Consider the following 17200-nt stretch of genomic DNA (forward strand, 5'->3'; position numbering starts at 1 on the left):
TAGAGATGGGGTTTCACCATGTTGGCTAGGTGGGTCTCAAACTCATGACCTCACCTCCACCTCCCAAAGTGCTGGGATTATAGGTGTGGGCCATATTGCCTGGCCAATACAGTTTAAAATAAAGGCTCTTTCTGAAAACAAACTCCTTTCTTGCCTGGGGACTAGTCTGCTTTTGTAGGACTAACAAATTAGCCAACGATTAAAAATTTTAGTTTAGGCCAGGCACCGTGGTTCACGCCTATAATCCCAGCACTTTGGGAGGCCGAGGCGGGGGTCAAGAGATTGAGACCATCCTGGTCAACAAGGTGAAACCCGGTCTCTACTAAAAATATAAAAATTAGCTGGGGATGGTGGTGCGAGCCTGTAGTCCCAGCTACTCGGGAGGCTGAGGCAGGAGAATTGCTTGAACCCAGAAGGCGGAGGTTGCGGTGAGCCGAGATTGTGCCATTGTACTCCAGTCTGGGTAACAACAGCAAAACTCCATCTCAAACAAAAAAAAAAAAAAGAAAAAATTTTGGTTTAGGAGTCATGCAGCTGGAGGCTACAAATTCTGACCCTCCCAAGTTGCTCCTGGGGATAACATCACTAATGTAAAGCCTAAAATCAGTGCTTGAGATATTTTGCAGACCCTGTACTTGATGGATCCGCTGGTACCACCCAGACTGATAAACTGGCTCATCTGATCTTGTGACATTCCCACCCCCAGGAACTGACTCAGCACAAGAAGACAGCTTCGACTCCCTATGACTTCATCTCCAACCCAACCAATCAGCACTCTTGGCTCACTGTCTTCCCCCACAACTCACCATGTTGTACTTAAAAACTCTGATCCCCATTGCTGGGGGAGACTGATTTGAATAATAATAAAACCAGGAATTGCTCTTTCTCTATTGCGATTCCCCTGATAAATTGGTTGTCTAGGCAGCACGCAAGGTGAACACACTGGGCAGTTACAAGCCACTGCACCTGGGTAAAAATTATGTTTTGAATAGATAATACATTCACATGCTTCAAAAATTCCAAAGGTCAGTTTCCCTCGCTGGAGGCATCTTCTGTGGACGTTGAGAGATACACGTATTAATCCGTACAGCAAGAGTAGTATAGTGTACACACTATTCTCTACCTTTCACTAAACAATGAATCCTGGAGATCTTTATAAGTACAGAGAGACCATAGCCAAACAGAAGTTTTTGCATGTTGTCATTGTCTTATCTTCCTAATCTCCCATTCTTTCCTTAATCTATTTGAAGATGGCTTCTGTATCTTCTAATGGAATCACGATTTTCAAAGTCACTAAAGACCTTCCATTGCCATATCCAATAGTTTTGTGCCAGTCTTTATCCTATTTTACTTCTTGGCAGTATTTGATACAGCAAACCCTATCTTCCTCTTAAAATACTTTATTGCCTTGTGGAGAAGAATTTTCTGTGAAGAGAATGAAGCATAGGACACAAGGCTTTTCACTGGCACCTACTCCTTCCAACAACCTACAAGGAATTCTAGCCATGAGTTCTCAGGGTCATGTAATTCTGTATAATTTGCAAACTTTTTTTTTTAAATTTTCCATTCTAATACTACCTCTGCATGCAAACTATTTTTTACTGCAGTCAGTTGAGACCACTGTGTCTTTTCATTCTAACCTCCTTTTCATCACATTTCCTTCCTTCCTTCTTTTTCTTTCTCTTTCTTTCTCCTTCCTTCCTTCCTTCCTTCCTTCCTTCCTTCCTTCCTTCCTTCCTTCCTTCCTTCTCTTCTTTCTTCTTTTCTCTCTCTCTTTCTTTCAGATAGAATCTCACTCTGTCATGCAGGCTGGAGTGCAGTGGCGCAATTTGGGCTAACTGCAGCCTCCATCTCCCGGGTTCAAGGGATTCTCCTGCCTCAGCCTCCTGAGCAGCTGGGACTACAGGCATGCACCACTATGCCCGACTAATTTTTTGTATTTTTAGTAGAAATGGGATTTCACCATAGTAGCCAGGATAGTCTCAATCTCCTGATCTTGTGATCCGCCTCCCAAAAAGCTGGGATTATAGGTGTGAGCTACCGCGTCCAGCCCCATCACATATCTTTTTGCATTTTGGAGTCCAGCTCAAGAAAGCTGAGTTACAAACATTTAGTTTGAATTTGGTGGTACCAGTGTGGTCATACCAGTATAGAAGGAGTTTCAAGAATTGTACTTCTGTTTTTGCACCATCTCACCCAGGGTTGTGACATGAAGGTGCAGGGTCATATCATAACATTAACATGTCTATGGCTTCTGCTCTGTGAGTATATAAAATTGAGGGCCTGGCACGGAGGCTCACAACTGTAATCCTAGCACTTTGGGAGGCTGAGATGGGCGGATCACTTGAGCCCAGGAGTTGAGCCCAGCCTGGCCAACAGGGTGAAACGCTGTCTCTACAAAAAATACAAAAAAATGAGCTGGTCATGGTGGCGCACGTCTGTAGTACCAGTTACTCAGGAGGCTGAGGCATGAGAGAGAATCACTTAAACCCCAGAGGCATAGGTTGCAGTGAGCTCAGTCACACCAGTGAACTCCAGCCTGGGTGACAGAGCAAGGCTCTGTCTCAAATAAAAAAAAAAAAATGGGGAAAAACAGTGTTTGAAACATGTAGAACCAGAAGCTAATCTGTTAAAAATTCTTCCAATTTGAAGCATATAAACTTGTAAGCAGAGGAATTAGATTCTCATTGACAGAATATCAAATTAGAAATCCTCTTCTGTCAGGAATATACTTGATTATGCAGCATATATATCTAAAAATGCACTGGTTTTAAAAAAATGAGCATCAGGCAAAATAAAATTTGTCAGAATTCCTGCTTCTCAGGCAGAAACCTGAACAGTTCTACAATGAGTATACACATGTATGAAGTCATGGGTTTTATTTATTTATTTGAGATGGAGTTTCGCTCTGTCATCCAGGCTGGAGTGCAGAGGTACAATTTCAGCTTACTGAAATGTCCGCCTTCTGGGTTCAAGTGATTCTTCTGCCTTAGCCTCCTGAGTAGCTAGGATTACAAGTGAGCACCACCATGCCTGGCTAATTGGTTGTATTTTTTGTAGAGATGGGGTTTTGTTATGTTGGCCAGGCTGGTCTCAAATTCCTGAGCTCAAGTGATCCACCTGCCTTGGCCTCCCATAGTGCTGGGATTACATGAGCTGCCACACCTGGCCTGAAGTCATGGGTTTTATACATTCCAACATATGGGATTGCATTTTTTAAAATTTCTTTTTTATTTATTATTACTTTCTTCCTTTTTTTTTTTTTTTTTGTTAGTATTGTGCCTTCACCCAATATTACTTTTTTCCTTAACAAAGATGGGTTTTCACTATGTTGCCTAGGCTGGTCTTGATGGACTCAAGCAATCCTCTGGCCTTGGTCTCCCAGTGTTGGGATTGCAGGTGTGAGCTGCCATGCCGGGCTGGATTGCATTTTAATGTATTTGTCACCTTGTTCTTCAAAATCTCCTGGTTCTAGATGAAATGGCACAAAAACTGGCATCAGAGAGTGAAATGGTCTGAAGAAGAATCCAGACACAGAGCTCCTGCAGTTTTGCATGCAATATATAAGGAATTTGACTGTACAATTATATTGCTCTATGCAATGTAGTAGCAATTTGAAACACATTTGAATTTCTCTTGTATACGTCTTAGTTTAAGTTTTTTTTGTTCTGATGATCATTTCGCTATTCAACTATGACAAGAAGGCATCCTTGTAGAAATCAAGAAAGAAGACAGAAGCTTTAAAATACTTTTTAAAAAATCTTAGTATATTGGCTGGGCGCGGTGGCTCACACCTATAATCCCAGCACTTTGGGAGGCCAAGGCGGGTGGATCACGAGGTCAAGAAATCGAGACCATCCTGGCCAACAAGGTGAAACCCCGTCTCTACTAAAAATACAAAAATTAGCTGGACATGGTTGTGCGCACCTATAGTCCCAGCTACTCGGGAGGCTGAGGCAGGAGAATTGTTTGAACCCAGAAGATGGAGGTTGCGGTGAGCCGAGATTGTGCCATTCCACTCCAGTCTATGTAACAACAGCAAAACTCCGTCTCAAAAAAAAAAAAAAAAAAAATCTTAGTATATTAAACAGAAACTAAAAGCTCTGTTAGTTGCAATCAAGATTAGAAAAAAAAATTTTTTGGCAGTGTCTCACTCCATCCATCACCCAGGCTCGGGTGCAGTGGTGAAATCATAGCTCACTGCAGCCTGAAACTCCTGGGCTCAAGTGATCCTCCTGCCTGGCCTCTCGAGAAGCTAGGACTATGAAGGGGTGCCACCATGCCTTACTGGGATTAGAACAATATTTTTGCCGGGTGTGGTGGCTCATGCCTGTAATCCAAGCACTTTGGAGGCCAAGGCGGGCGGATCACCTGAGGTAAGGAGTTCAAGACCAGCCTGATGAACATAGTGAAACCCCGTCTTAAAAAAAAAAAAAAGAAAGAAAGAAAAATATTTTTGATAGCCAACACAGAAAATAAGAATGACTATGATAGGGCTGGGCGCGGTGGCTCACGCCTATAATCCCAGAACTTTGGGAGGCCGAGGTGGGCGGATCACGAGGTCAAGAGATCAAGACCATCCTGGTCAAAAAGGTGAAACCCCGTCTCTACTAAAAATACAAAAATTAGCTGGGCATAGTGGTGCGCGTCTGTAGTCCCAGCTACTTGGGAGGCTGAGTCAGGAGAATTGCTTGAACCCAGAAGGCGGAGGTTGCGGTGAGCCGAGATCATGCCATTGCACTCCAGTCTGGGTAACAACAGTGAAACTCCGTCTCAAAAAAAATAAAAAAAATTACTATAATAATCAAGATACCTAAACAGGAAATAGAAAATAGAATAAAGAAGATGAAAATAATAAGAAGAAAAAACAAATTTTGCATAGTAAACAGAACATATAAGAAGGTCAGCAAGTGCTTCAGCTTGGTGAATTTATTGATTTTTTTTAATGTGTTCTCATCTGAGAATTCATTGATTTTGATAATTGCCATGATTTTTCATTGTAGTCCGTTATGATAAGCAATCATTTCATTTAGCACTGAATAACAGAAAAGTTTACTTTTTGATATATTTGGTCTATTAATATTTACAGAGGCGCAAACAAAACAGCTCATGAAAAAACATATTTCTCAAAGAGATATATTTAAAATACTTAAAAATGCTCAAACTGGTGCTCGCTTTGGCAGCACATGCACTAAAATTGGAACAATACAGAGAAGGTTAGCTATGGCCCCTGCGCAAGAATGACACGCAAATTCGTGAAGTATTCCATTAAAAAAATAATACATTTAAAAGAAAAAGAAAAAAAAATGGTCAAACTGGTATGAGAATCTGCTTAACCTATTGTAAGACTGAAGGTTGAATTTATCATTTTGTTTGTAAACTGTTTTCAACAGGGCAGACATTGCAACAAAGGGGTTTTGGGGCTGGATAAATATATTAAGTTTCAAAAGTCAAATACATTCCACAGAGCAATTAGGAGGCTATGTTTACTTGGAATACATGTAAATCAAATAAAAATGCACTAGACTAATATCTTGAAAAAAATAAAACAAGAAAAAAATTCTGAAGTATGTTGAAATGCTAAAAAGTGTAGCTGTAGTTATTAAATTTTTAAATAAAAGTTGCTTCAGAGGTCATAGTAAAAAAATAGTGTTCTTAAAAAAAAAATAGTGTTCTTCAGACAAGGGTAATTTCATATGGATCATTGAACTAATTTCTGGATTCTATTCTATTTTTGCATTGGGACTTGGAAAAAAGTCAATATGAAAGAACAAATGTAACATCTAAAACTTATGAAGGGTTAATCAATGTGTACAAAATGAAAGAGTTACTATTACTTTCATCGAGACAGGGTCTGACTCTGTCACCCAGGCTGGAGTGCAGTAGTACGATCTCAGCTCACTGCAACCTCTGCCTCTTGGGTTCAAGCAATTCTTGAGCAGCTGGAATTACAGGCACCCTCCACCATGCCCAACTAATTTTTGTAATTTTTTTTTTTTTTTTGAGATGAAGTCTTGCTCTGTCACCCAGGCTGGAGTGCAATGGCATGATCTTGGCTCACTGCAACCTCCACCTCCCAGGCTCAAAAAATTCTCCTTCCTCCGCCTCCCAAAGTGCTGGGATTACAGGTGTGAGCAACCGCACCCTGCCAAAGTTTGTATTTTTGGTAGAGACAAGATTTTACCATGTTGGCCAGGTTGCTCTTGAACTCCTGACCTCAAGTGATACGCCTGCCTTTGCCTTCCAAAGTGCTGGGATTACAGGCATGAGCCACCGCATCCTGCCTATTCTACATTATTAATAGAAATACTCATGAGCCATTGTTGACTTTGGTTAATTGAAATCTATTTATTTATGACTTTATTCAACAATTGCAAGCTTCCAATGAACAGTATTCATGATCAGTCGTACTATTATGCAATTGTTAGGAAAGGCGAGGATAAGGGGCTGGAGTCAGCATGGTGGCTCATGCCTGTAATTCCAGCACTTTGGGAGGCTGAGGTGGGTGGATCATTTGAGGTTAGGAGTTGGAGACCAGCCTGGCCAACATGGTGAAACCTCATCTCTAATAAAAATACAAAAATTAGCTGGGGATAGTGGCACACATCTGTAATCCCAGGTACTTGGGAGGTTTAGGCAGGAATAGGAGGTCACAGTAAGCTAAGATTGCACCATTTCACTCCAGCCTGGGCTACCGACAGAGCAAGACTCCATTTCAGAACAACAACAACATTAATTATGTAGAATTAAAAGCATTTTGGTGGAGAAAAAGCTGCCCTGAGAATAACTAAAGTTGTTGATGACTTCCGTATTTTGCAATAGTTATATTTTTCCTTCTCGAGTTCTTCATATATGGAACATTTTATTTCATTTTATGTTACAATACCATCCTGACACTCAACATATGTGGACTATCTTAAAGAAACATGCCAATTTGGATTTTTCTTTAAGAAGTCTAAGTGTAAGGAGATTGTCTGCCATAGATGTTGTTCTAAGCTTTGCAAGGTGAATACAACGTTTTAAGGATTCCAAATCATTTTTCAAAGATTCAGAAGAGAAAGGCTAACACACACCGCTGCAAAGTTTATTTAAAATGTTAATGGACTGGGTGCAGTGGCTTACATCTGTAATCCCAGCTCTTTGGAAGGCAGGCAGATCACTTGAGGCCAAGGGTTTGAGACCAGACTGAGCAACATGGTGAAACCCTGACTCTACCGAAAATACAAAAATTAGCCATGCATGTTCACACATCCCTGTAGACCCAGCTGCTCGGTAGGCTGAGATGGGATTTGAGCCCAGGAGGCGAAGGTTGCAGTGAACAGAGATCTTGCCATTGCATTCCAACCTGAGCACCAGGGAGAGACTCTGTCTCAATCAATCAATAAAATAAAATAAAATGTTTATGAAACTAGAATGTGCACTTTTAATTGCCATTTGGAAAATGTTTTGCAATATTTTAATAAAATAAGTGAGAAATTACAGACTTCTGATTTGGACTTATATAAAGGATATTTTCTTTTATCATTTAAAATTAACTTACAAGTTAAAATATTAATAATACAGAATAAATTCAGAATAAAAGATAATTAAACTGGAAACAAAACTGTTAGAGAAATTCTTCTGATATTGAGACCAAATTACAATAAAAAATTTGCAGATCAAACCCAAACCAGCACATTAAGAGGAAGATATTTTGAACAGATGTAATGAATAAACTCATGGATTTTTAAAAAATCTCATTAATAGAGCAAATAAACACATTGAAAAGAGATTTAAATTTTTTGCTAATTTACATGGAAAACTGACTTTGATGAAACTAACATAGCATCTAATATGACACTACACAAGAAGATCAATGACAACTGGTTAGTGAGTGTTGTCAATTCAAAAAGCATTTAAGACAGTTACTGCAAAAGATAACTTAAAATGCTCAAATAACTTACAGATTATAACTTTCAGATAATGCCCAAATAACTTACAGTTTATAACTTAAAATGCCCAGATAACTTACTGTTTATAAAATAAACTTGATAGAGGTTTTCCAAATTTGACATCATTCCTAAAAATATACATGACACTACAAAGGATGACTTGCGAAGCTGAAAGGAACTTTTAAATTATTCATAATTCTTTTCTTTTTTCTTTTTTAAAAATTTTTAAAATTTATTATTTATTATTTTTATTTTTCATAATTCTTTTCTTTTTCTTTTTTTTTTAGAGGGAGTCTCATGTGGCCTGATCTTGGCTCACTGCAGCCTCTGCCTCCCGGGTTCAAGCAGTTCTCTGCCTCAGCCTCCCGAGTAGCTGGGATTACACATGACCGCCACCATGCCCAGCTAATTTTTGTATTTTTAGTAAAAACAGGGTTTCATCATGTTGGTCAGGCTGGTCTCGAACTCCCAACCTCATTGCTTTCCCGTTGGTGGTCCCAGTGATGGCCATTACCCTGGTTTTTCAACTGACTCCCTCCCTCCTCCCCTATTCAATTTCTACCAAGTGTTGTGCCCCTGAGTGCTTTGCTAGGGACCTTCCTCTGCCCCAGACACACTTTCTCCCTAGTCACTCTCAATCTATGGCTTTAATTAATTCATTATTATTTTTTAAAAGAGATGGGGGTTTTGCTATGTTGCCCAGGCTGATCTTGAACTCCTGAGCTCAAGTGATTCTCCTGCCTCGGGCTCCCGCAGTGCTGGGATAACAGGCGTGAGTCACTGCACCCAGCCAAATGCTTGTTCCTCAGCCTGTGGCTTGAAATACCAGCTGTAGTTGACTCTTGAACAGCAGGAGGTCAGGAGTAGGGGATAGAGACTTGGGGTGCCAAATTCACTCAGTTGAAGACTTGCAAAGAACTTTTTTTTCTTTACTGATGGGGTCTTGCTCTATCTCTCAGAATGGAGTACAGTGGTGGAATCATAGCTTACTGTAGCCTCTAACTCATGGGCCCAAGGAATCCTCCCACCTCAGCTTTCACAGTAGCTAGGATTATAGGCCCAACCCACTCTCAACCACATATAACTTTTGACTCTTCCAAAACTTAACTACTAATAGCCTACTGTTAATCAGAAGCCTTACCAATAAAATAACTTGATAAGTACATATTTTGTATGTTATGTGTGTTATATAACTGTTCTTTTTTTTTTTTTTTGAGATGGAGTTTTGCTCTTGTTGCCCAGGCTGGAACACAATGGTGCGATCTCAGTTCACCCCAACCTCCACCTCCTGGTTCAAGTGATTCTCTTACTTCAGCCTCCCTAGTAGCTGGGATTACAGGCATGCACCACCATGCCCAGCTAATTTTGTATTTTTAGTAGGGACAGGGTTTTTCCATGTCGGTCAGCCTGGTCTTGAACTCCTGATGTCAGATGATCCACCTGCCTGGGTCTCCCAAAGTGCTGGGATTATAGGTGTGAGCCACCTGGCCTGGCCAACTGTATATTTACAATAAAGTTAGCTAAAGAAAACAAAATGTTATTAAGAAAATCATAAGACAGAGAAAATATATTTACTATATATTTTATTTTTAATATTTTTTAAAGATGGGGTTTCACCATATTGGTCAGGCTGGTCTCGAACTCCTGACCTCTGATCCACCTGCCTCAGCCTCCCAAAGTGCTGGGATTACAGGTGTGAGCCACAGCGCCCGGCTCTATTTACTATTTATTAAGCGGATCATCATAAAATCTTCCTCCTCATCATCTAGAAAGAGGAAGGGTTGGTCTTGCTGTCTCAAGGTGGCAGAATTGGAATAAAATCCATTATAAGTGGACCCATGCAGTTCAAACCTGTGTTGTTCAAGGGTCAACTGTACGTACAGACTGGCTTTAAATATCAGGCTTTTCAGCCAGCCTTTTCTTTACGTTTGAACTCCAAACAGCCTATTTACCTATTTGAGTACTGGATCTCTAATAGACATCTCAAATGGAATGTGTCCAAAATAGAACTCTTGGCACCCACTAAAGCAAATAAATGAACAACTATTCCTTCCTTAGATTTACCAGTATAGTAAATGGTGCCAAAACCACTCAGTTGCTCATGTCAGAACCACCAGTGGTCACCCCTGACTAATTGCTCTCCTACTCCCTCTAATTCCAATTCATTACTAAGTCCCATTGGCTCTTCTCCCAAACCGATTCATTTAGCAATCCATCTCTCTCCATTCTTGCTGCTAATAAACCTAGGCCAAGCCACCATAATTTTTCCTGAACACCTGCAAACAGCCTCCCAGCTGGTCTCCCTGCCTCTCCTCTCACAGTGCAGTCCATTCTCCACAGTCATAGTGACAAACCAAAGTTAAATAATGACCTTACCTTACTTAACAACCTCCCTCAACAACCCTGCTTTCTCATCGCACTAATAATAAAGTCCAGATCTTTACTTTGACCTGTAAGGCCCTATTCCGTTTGACCTTGGCTCACCTTCCTCCATCATACTCCTTATTAAACTCATTCTAGTCCCAGCACTATTTCTGCTCCTAGAACCCTCCAGATTTGTGGTGTCACTATAGTGACTCTGAACCAGGTGCTTCTTTTGCCTGGAATGCTCTTTTCCCATGGCTAATTCCTTTTGGTCATTCAGTTCTTGGCTCGAAGGGTAGCTCCTTAGTGAGCCCTTCCTGAATCACTTATTTGACTGGTTCTCTATGGGGGTGGCACCACTCCCTAGCAGGCATTTAGGAAATGTTTGGGGACATTTTTGTTAGTCACAATAATTGGGGTTGCTACTGGCATTTAGTGACAGAGTGAAAGGGGAGGTAAGGGATGCTGGATGTCACACAATATACAATAGAATCCTCCCAATGAAGGACTGCTCTACATACGTTTTTTGTTTGTTTGTTTGTTTTTTGGTAACAGTGCAGCTACCCTACTCGCTCTCTTTTTTTTTTTTTTGAGACTGAGTTTTGCTCTTGTTACCTAGGCTGGAGTGCAATGGCCTGATCTCGGCTCACCACAACCTCCGCCTCCTGGGTTCAGGCAATTCTCCTGCCTCAGCCTCCTGAGTAGCTGGGACTACAGGCATGCACCACCATGCCCAGCTAATTTTTTTTGTATTTTTAGTAGAGATGGGGTTTCACCATGTTGACCAGGATTGTCTCGATCTCTTGACCTCGTGATCCACCTGCCTCGGCCTCCCAAAGTGCTGGGATTACAGGCGTGAGCCACCGCACCCAGCCTCTCTCTCTCTCTTTTTAAAAGAGGCAGGGCCTCACCATGCTGCACAGACTGGAGTGCAGTGGATATTCACAGGCATGATTATAGTACACTGTAGGCTCAAACTTCTGAGCTTAAGTGATCCTCGCCCCTCAGCCTCATGACTAGCTATAATTACAGGTGCATGCCACCATACCCACAATACTACATGACTTTGTTTCACTGGACAGCTGTGTAGGGAAAAACCTGTATCAAGAACTCACTGTATAGAGCCATAGAAATCTAATGGCTAGGTATTTTTTGCTTAGTTGTAACAGCTAATGAAATTTTTGGAGATGCAATTATCATGTAAATTGATGAAGATAATCTTTTGTGCTTTTTTTGTTTGTTTTGTTTTGTTTTTGTTTTTTAAAGAGATGGGGTTTCACCATGTTGGTCAGGCTGGTTTCGAACTCCTGATCTCAAGTGATCTGTACCCCTCGGCCTCCCAAAGTGCTGGGATTACAGGTGCGAGCCACCGCACCCGGCCTATCCTTTGTTTTGTTTGAAGTTTAACCTAGAATTGTTCCTTAATTAGGTAAATCATGTCATCAAGGGCAATGCTGTGGATAATATTTGAGTCCTTCGCAACACTCCTACAATCAGTGGACATGTGAGGCTATTACATTCACAGTGACTCACCGTTTGGAAGCAAATTATCTGACAACCTTATTATGTCTTCAGGTACAGTCATGCCCAATCATCTACATACTGAAATGCATCCTTTATTATAGATATGTCCTCTTATTTTTCTTTATCATAGTTAGGAATATATATACAGTATTCCCAATATATGTATACATATATATTTAAATTATGTGCGTATGTAGATTGTATCATTTATGAATTTCAAGTTAGAATCACAAACCCTGTTTGTTATTAATAAAGGCTATCGTGTCTGATAGAGTTGAGAAATGCTGAGTAGAGAGTAGAATGGTGGTTACCAGGGATGTGGGTGGGTGTGTGTGGGAGTGGCTGGGGAGATGTTGGAGGATACAAAATTTCACGTAGGTAGAGGAATAAGTTCAAGAACTCTATTATTGGGTACTATTACTCTTTGAAATTAAAGGAGAGAAAAAAAAGCTCTATTATACAGCATGGTGACTAGAATGTATTTATTCCTTTTTTTTTTTTTGAGACAAAGCCTTGCTCTGTTGCCTAGGCTGGAGTGCAGTGGCACAATTATGGCTCACTGCAGCCTCAGCTGCCTGGGCTCAAGTGATCCTCCCACCTCAGCCTCCTGAGTAGTTAGGACTATAGGCACACACCACCATGCCTGGCTAATTTTTAAATTTTTTACTGAGCTGGGGGGGGGTCTCCCTATGTTCCTCAGGCTGGTCTTGAACTCTTGGGGCTCAAGTGTCCTCTTGCCTTGGCCTCTGAAAGTGCTGGGATTGTAGGCATCAGCCACCACGCCTGGCCCAATGTGGTGTATTTTAAAAAATTGCTAGGAGAGTAGATTTTAAGTGTTCTCACCACAAAACAATAATAAGTATGTGAGGTAATGTGTACGTTAATTTAGCTTGATGTAGCCACTCCCCAATGCATACATATTTCAAAACAATGTGTAAGATAAGTATATACTTTTAAAAATCAATAATTAATTAATTACAAAATAAAATATGTGTTCTAAATAGAGGCTGTTGGATCTTGTAGTATTGAAAAATGCTGTCCCTATCACTTCACCTTATTTTATTAATTTTTAAAAAAATGTTTAATTTTTTCAATCTTTGTTTGAAAACTTATTTTGTTTTAGTAATGATAACTAGCTAATAGCTTCTTGTTAATTAACTTTTTGGTTTGATTGTTTTCTGCTTCCCCACACTATAATGTAAGCTCTGTGATCTGATCTTTCTTTCTTTTTGAGACAGAGTCTTGCTCTGTCACCCAGGCTGGAGTGCAGTGGAGCCATCTCAGCTCACTGCAACCTCCACCTCCTGGGTTCAAGCAATTATCCTGCCTCAGCCTCTCAAGTAGCTGGGACTATAGGCACATGCCACCATGCCTGGCTAATTTTTGTAATTTTAGTAGAGACGGTATTTCACCATATTGGTCAGGCTGGTCTGGAACTCCTGACCTCATGTGATCCACCCACCTTAGCCTCCCAAAGTGCTGGGATTACAGGCATGATCATGCCTACTGCACCTGGCCTGTCTTATTTAGTGTTTTTTTTTTTTTTAATTTCTATTTTTAAGTTCCAGGGTAAATGTGCAGGATGTTCAGGTTTGTTACATAGGTAAATGTGTGCCACAGTGATTTGCTGCACCTATCAACCCCTCACCTAGCTATTAAGCCAAGCATGCATTAGCTATTTTTCCTAATGTTCTCTGTCTCTCCTTATTTAATGTTTTATCCTCTATGCCTAAAACAGTGTCATGCACAGAAGTTGACCTCAATCAATGTTGATCAAATTGATGAGTGCATCAGTAAATTGATAAATGAATGGGGACAATGGTGATCATGTCTGTTTTCCTGTTCTGCCCCTTGGATTGAATTTGATTCCTTCTTGTTGAAAAGGCAAAGATCAGAAACGGACAGGAAGGTGTGGTAGAATTCTTTGTATGAGGTAAAAACTTTTTTTTGGAGATTTTGAAAGATTCTGGATGTAGACAGATCTGTTTTTGGGGCTCAGGTGAGAAGATGTGGCACAGAATTGGGGAGAGGACCAGTGTCCTTCCCTTTGTATTGCTCCCAGGGTTCCCTTGGCACTCTGAGGACTGGTAGCTTTGGTGGCTTCCAGAAAACCTTGGCAGAACTTTTTCCGTGGTTAGGAGAAGCTCATGATGTGGGAAAGCCAGAGCACAGAAGTACTGTCTTGGCTATAGGCACATGCGAGGCTCCCCAAAGGGGCCTTCCAGAAACTTGTGTCAGGCACGGAGGAGTTCTGCTTGAGCAGCAGGGACCGAAGGATACATCTTGAGTCATGGGCATTTGGGCACTGACATTAACTTTGACATCTTTTTGACTGCTTAGGCTGTTGGGGCAAGCAAGGTACAGATTACATAAACATGACCTCATTTAAAGTCATCCAGATCTTTGACATAATCTGTAGATATCGTTGTATAAGAGAGAGTATTGAGCTACATAATTGTGTTGTCTCTCTCATCTGTACTTAATTTGGACCCATCATAGTTGTGAATGTCAAGGCCTCTCAGTTGGGGGATCCTGTGGGAGCTGAAATCCAGCCCTTGCTTCACTCACAAAACCTCATGGGCTACTTCTGCCTGGAAAAATACTTTTTCTTAATTGACATGCAAATACCATCTGCTCACCAAGCCTTGGGACTGTGGCTACCTAAAGGAAACATTTTTTTTTATTGGCATGAAATATTTGCATGAGTGAGTGGGATCCTCACCTTAATTCTTCTGACAGTTTCCTCCTATGTACCTTTCTTTCTTTCTTTTTTTTTTTTTTTTTGAGACAGAGTTTCACTCTTGTTGTCCAGGCTGGAGTGCAATGGTACGATCTTGGCTCACTGCAACTTCCACCTCCCGGATTCAAGGGATTCTCCTGCCTCAGCCTCCAAAGTAGCCAGGATTACAGACATGCACCACCACGCTTGGCTAATTTTGTATTTTTAGTAGAGACATGGTTTCGCTATGTTGGTCAGATTGGTCTCGAACTCCTGACCTCAGGTGATCTACCTGCCTCAACCTCCCAAAGTGCTGGGATTACAGGTGTGAGCCACTGTGCCTGGCCTCCTATACACCTTTGAGCTTCTATGATGATGATGATATCTCTTTGTATAGCTAAGGCTGAAGTGGCAACTCTGCCACCAGCACATGGTAAAGAGAGCTAGCATAGTACAGTGCTCCCTGCATGGACTTCAGAGCCTGGAGTATCTGGGTATGAATTCTAGCTCTGCCATTTATCAGCTAAATGACCTTGGGCAAGGAGTTTAATCTTTCTGTGCCTTAGTTTCCCTACTTGAAAATAGTCTGGGTGTGGTGGCCCACTTCTTTAGTGCCAGTACTTTGGGAGGCTGAGGCAGGCAGATCACTTGAGGCCAGAAGTTCAAGAGCAGCCTGGCCAACATGGCAAAACCCTGTATCTACTGAAAATACAAAAATGGTGGCACACACCTGTAATCCCAGCTACTTGGGAGGCTGAGGTAGGAGAATCACTTAAGCCTGGGAGGCAGAGGTGGCAGTGAGCCGACAATGGTGCCTGTGACAGAGTGAGACTGTCTCAAAAAAGAAATAGGGATGATAAGAATAATATTTCTTTATTTCGATTGTGAGATTTGAAATGAATTAACATATGTATAAAGTATGATATCTCACTTATAGAAACCCCATAGGTGCAGCTGCGGTGGGCCATTCAGAAAAAAAAAAGAAACTTCATATAAAGGTTAGCTGTTGGGGTATCCTTTTCATATACAGCCTCACTTTTGAGATATTTATAAAAAAGTGGTGCTGCCTGCCTGCTGTGGTCACCATCACAACAGCTGAGCACAGGAATCGGGCTACGATGCGCAGTGTCCCTGCTGACCATGGTGTGACTGCCGGCACTGCCGATGCCAGCACAGCCAAAGGTGGAGACGCAGGTGAAGCCTGTGACAGGGCTCTACCTCTAGTTGCTTCATGAGCACTCATCGGAGGCTCCATGGAGGTGCTGGTGAATCTTCCTGATCATCCCTGAGGAGAGCTGAAGGTGGAGATGTTGGTAACAAAGTTTCAGGATGTTCAGGAAGTAGGAAGTGATCCAGGTGAAGTAGAGTGTAGGTTTTATTTTTACATAATGGAAACGAGGAAAAAATCAATAATAGTAATTACTAGCGGCTGTTACAGCTAAAAGCAGAAATGATTATGGAAGACAACAACGAATCTAAAGCAAATCATGTCAATCAATTGGACAGTATTCACAGTGCATCGACTTTGTGCCAGCGTGGTCTTCTTGGTAAGCTCATCTTCATTTTTCATGCCATGGCATGCATAGAAAATGATGATAATGTATGGACCCAAGGGTAAACTGATAAAGCAGACCTGGCCAGAAATGCCAATCTAGGGGCTCTCACGCAGCCCCTGCCTGCCTATCCTGAGATCTGAGGGGGATCAGTAGCTCCATCTGCCTGTAACCCTTTTTTTTTTTTGAGATTGAGTTTCGCTCTTATTGCCCAGGCTAGAGGGCAATGGTATGATCTCGGCTCACTGCAACCCCTGCCTACTGGGTTCACTCGCTACTCCTGCCTCAGCCTCCTGAGCAGCTGGGATTACAGGCATGTGCCACCACACCCAGCTAATTTTGTATTTTTAGTAGAGACGGGGTTTGTCCATGTTGGTCAGGCTGGTCTTGAATTCCCAACCTCAGGTGATCTGCTCGCCTTGGCCTCCCAAAGTGCTGAGAGCTCACAGGTGTGTTCCTTCAGGAATCCAGGTGTGAGCCACTGCGCCTGGCTGCCTGTAACCCATTTATGGCACAATAAATTTGTTGTCAGGAAGTTCTTAGAAGAGCTCAATAAGAGCCAGATAATTGAGAAAAGTTTCATGTGGGTAAAAGGAGAAATTTGAAAGCTGGGTTGGTTGGAGGGATGGTATTGTCAGGAAAAGACATTCCAGCAGAGAAAATGGCACGACCCAAGCCAGGGTAACTGGGGTGAATACAAGGTCTTTGTGGTTCAGGGGAGCATGGGAACCATGACAAATGGCAACAGAGAGTTGATGTTAAAATGTTGTGAGATTTATGCAGCCAAGACCAAGAATAGAGAAAGCCTAGAAAACTAGAACATTCAGGCTCAGGGAAGAAAGTGGTGAGTATTTTTTTAAAGGGGAGAATGAGGAAACAGGTACCTCTGTACAATGCTGGTGCAGTTTAAATGGCACAACCTCTTTGGAGAAAATTTGGCAGTATCTAGCAAAATGACAAATGCACAGGTCCTCTGATTCAGAATTCTACTGCAAGGAATGTATAGATATAAATGCATACAAAATTATTTACGATGCCAATCTTGTAATAACAAAGATTGCAAATAAAATTTAAAAACAACTTTTGAATATCCACTAATAGAGGGCTCA

At 41.4% G+C, this 17200-nt stretch overlaps 1 protein-coding gene and 1 non-coding gene across 5 annotated transcripts in view; both read left to right on the forward strand.

The window, feature by feature from the left end:
- The window catches only part of LOC108594138 (uncharacterized), a 53754-nt gene that overhangs the window by 23222 nt on the left and 13332 nt on the right, over positions 1-17200 (forward strand). For 2 of the 4 annotated variants that reach the window (XR_008475526.2, XR_004732020.3), the window contains one exon: positions 707-11700. The exons of the other annotated variants lie outside the window; for them this stretch is intronic. The gene's annotated coding sequence lies outside the window, so the exon portion shown is untranslated. Of the gene's footprint in view, positions 1-706; positions 11701-17200 lie in introns of those variants that run through there. 4 annotated transcript variants of the gene reach the window in all.
- Positions 5168-5275, forward strand: LOC118146509 (U6 spliceosomal RNA). The gene has a single exon (XR_004732369.1). It is a non-coding gene; the product is annotated as a U6 spliceosomal RNA (small nuclear RNA).

This window comes from Callithrix jacchus, chromosome 12 (assembly GCF_049354715.1).
Source record: "Callithrix jacchus isolate 240 chromosome 12, calJac240_pri, whole genome shotgun sequence".
Classification (NCBI taxonomy): domain Eukaryota; kingdom Metazoa; phylum Chordata; class Mammalia; order Primates; family Cebidae; genus Callithrix; species Callithrix jacchus.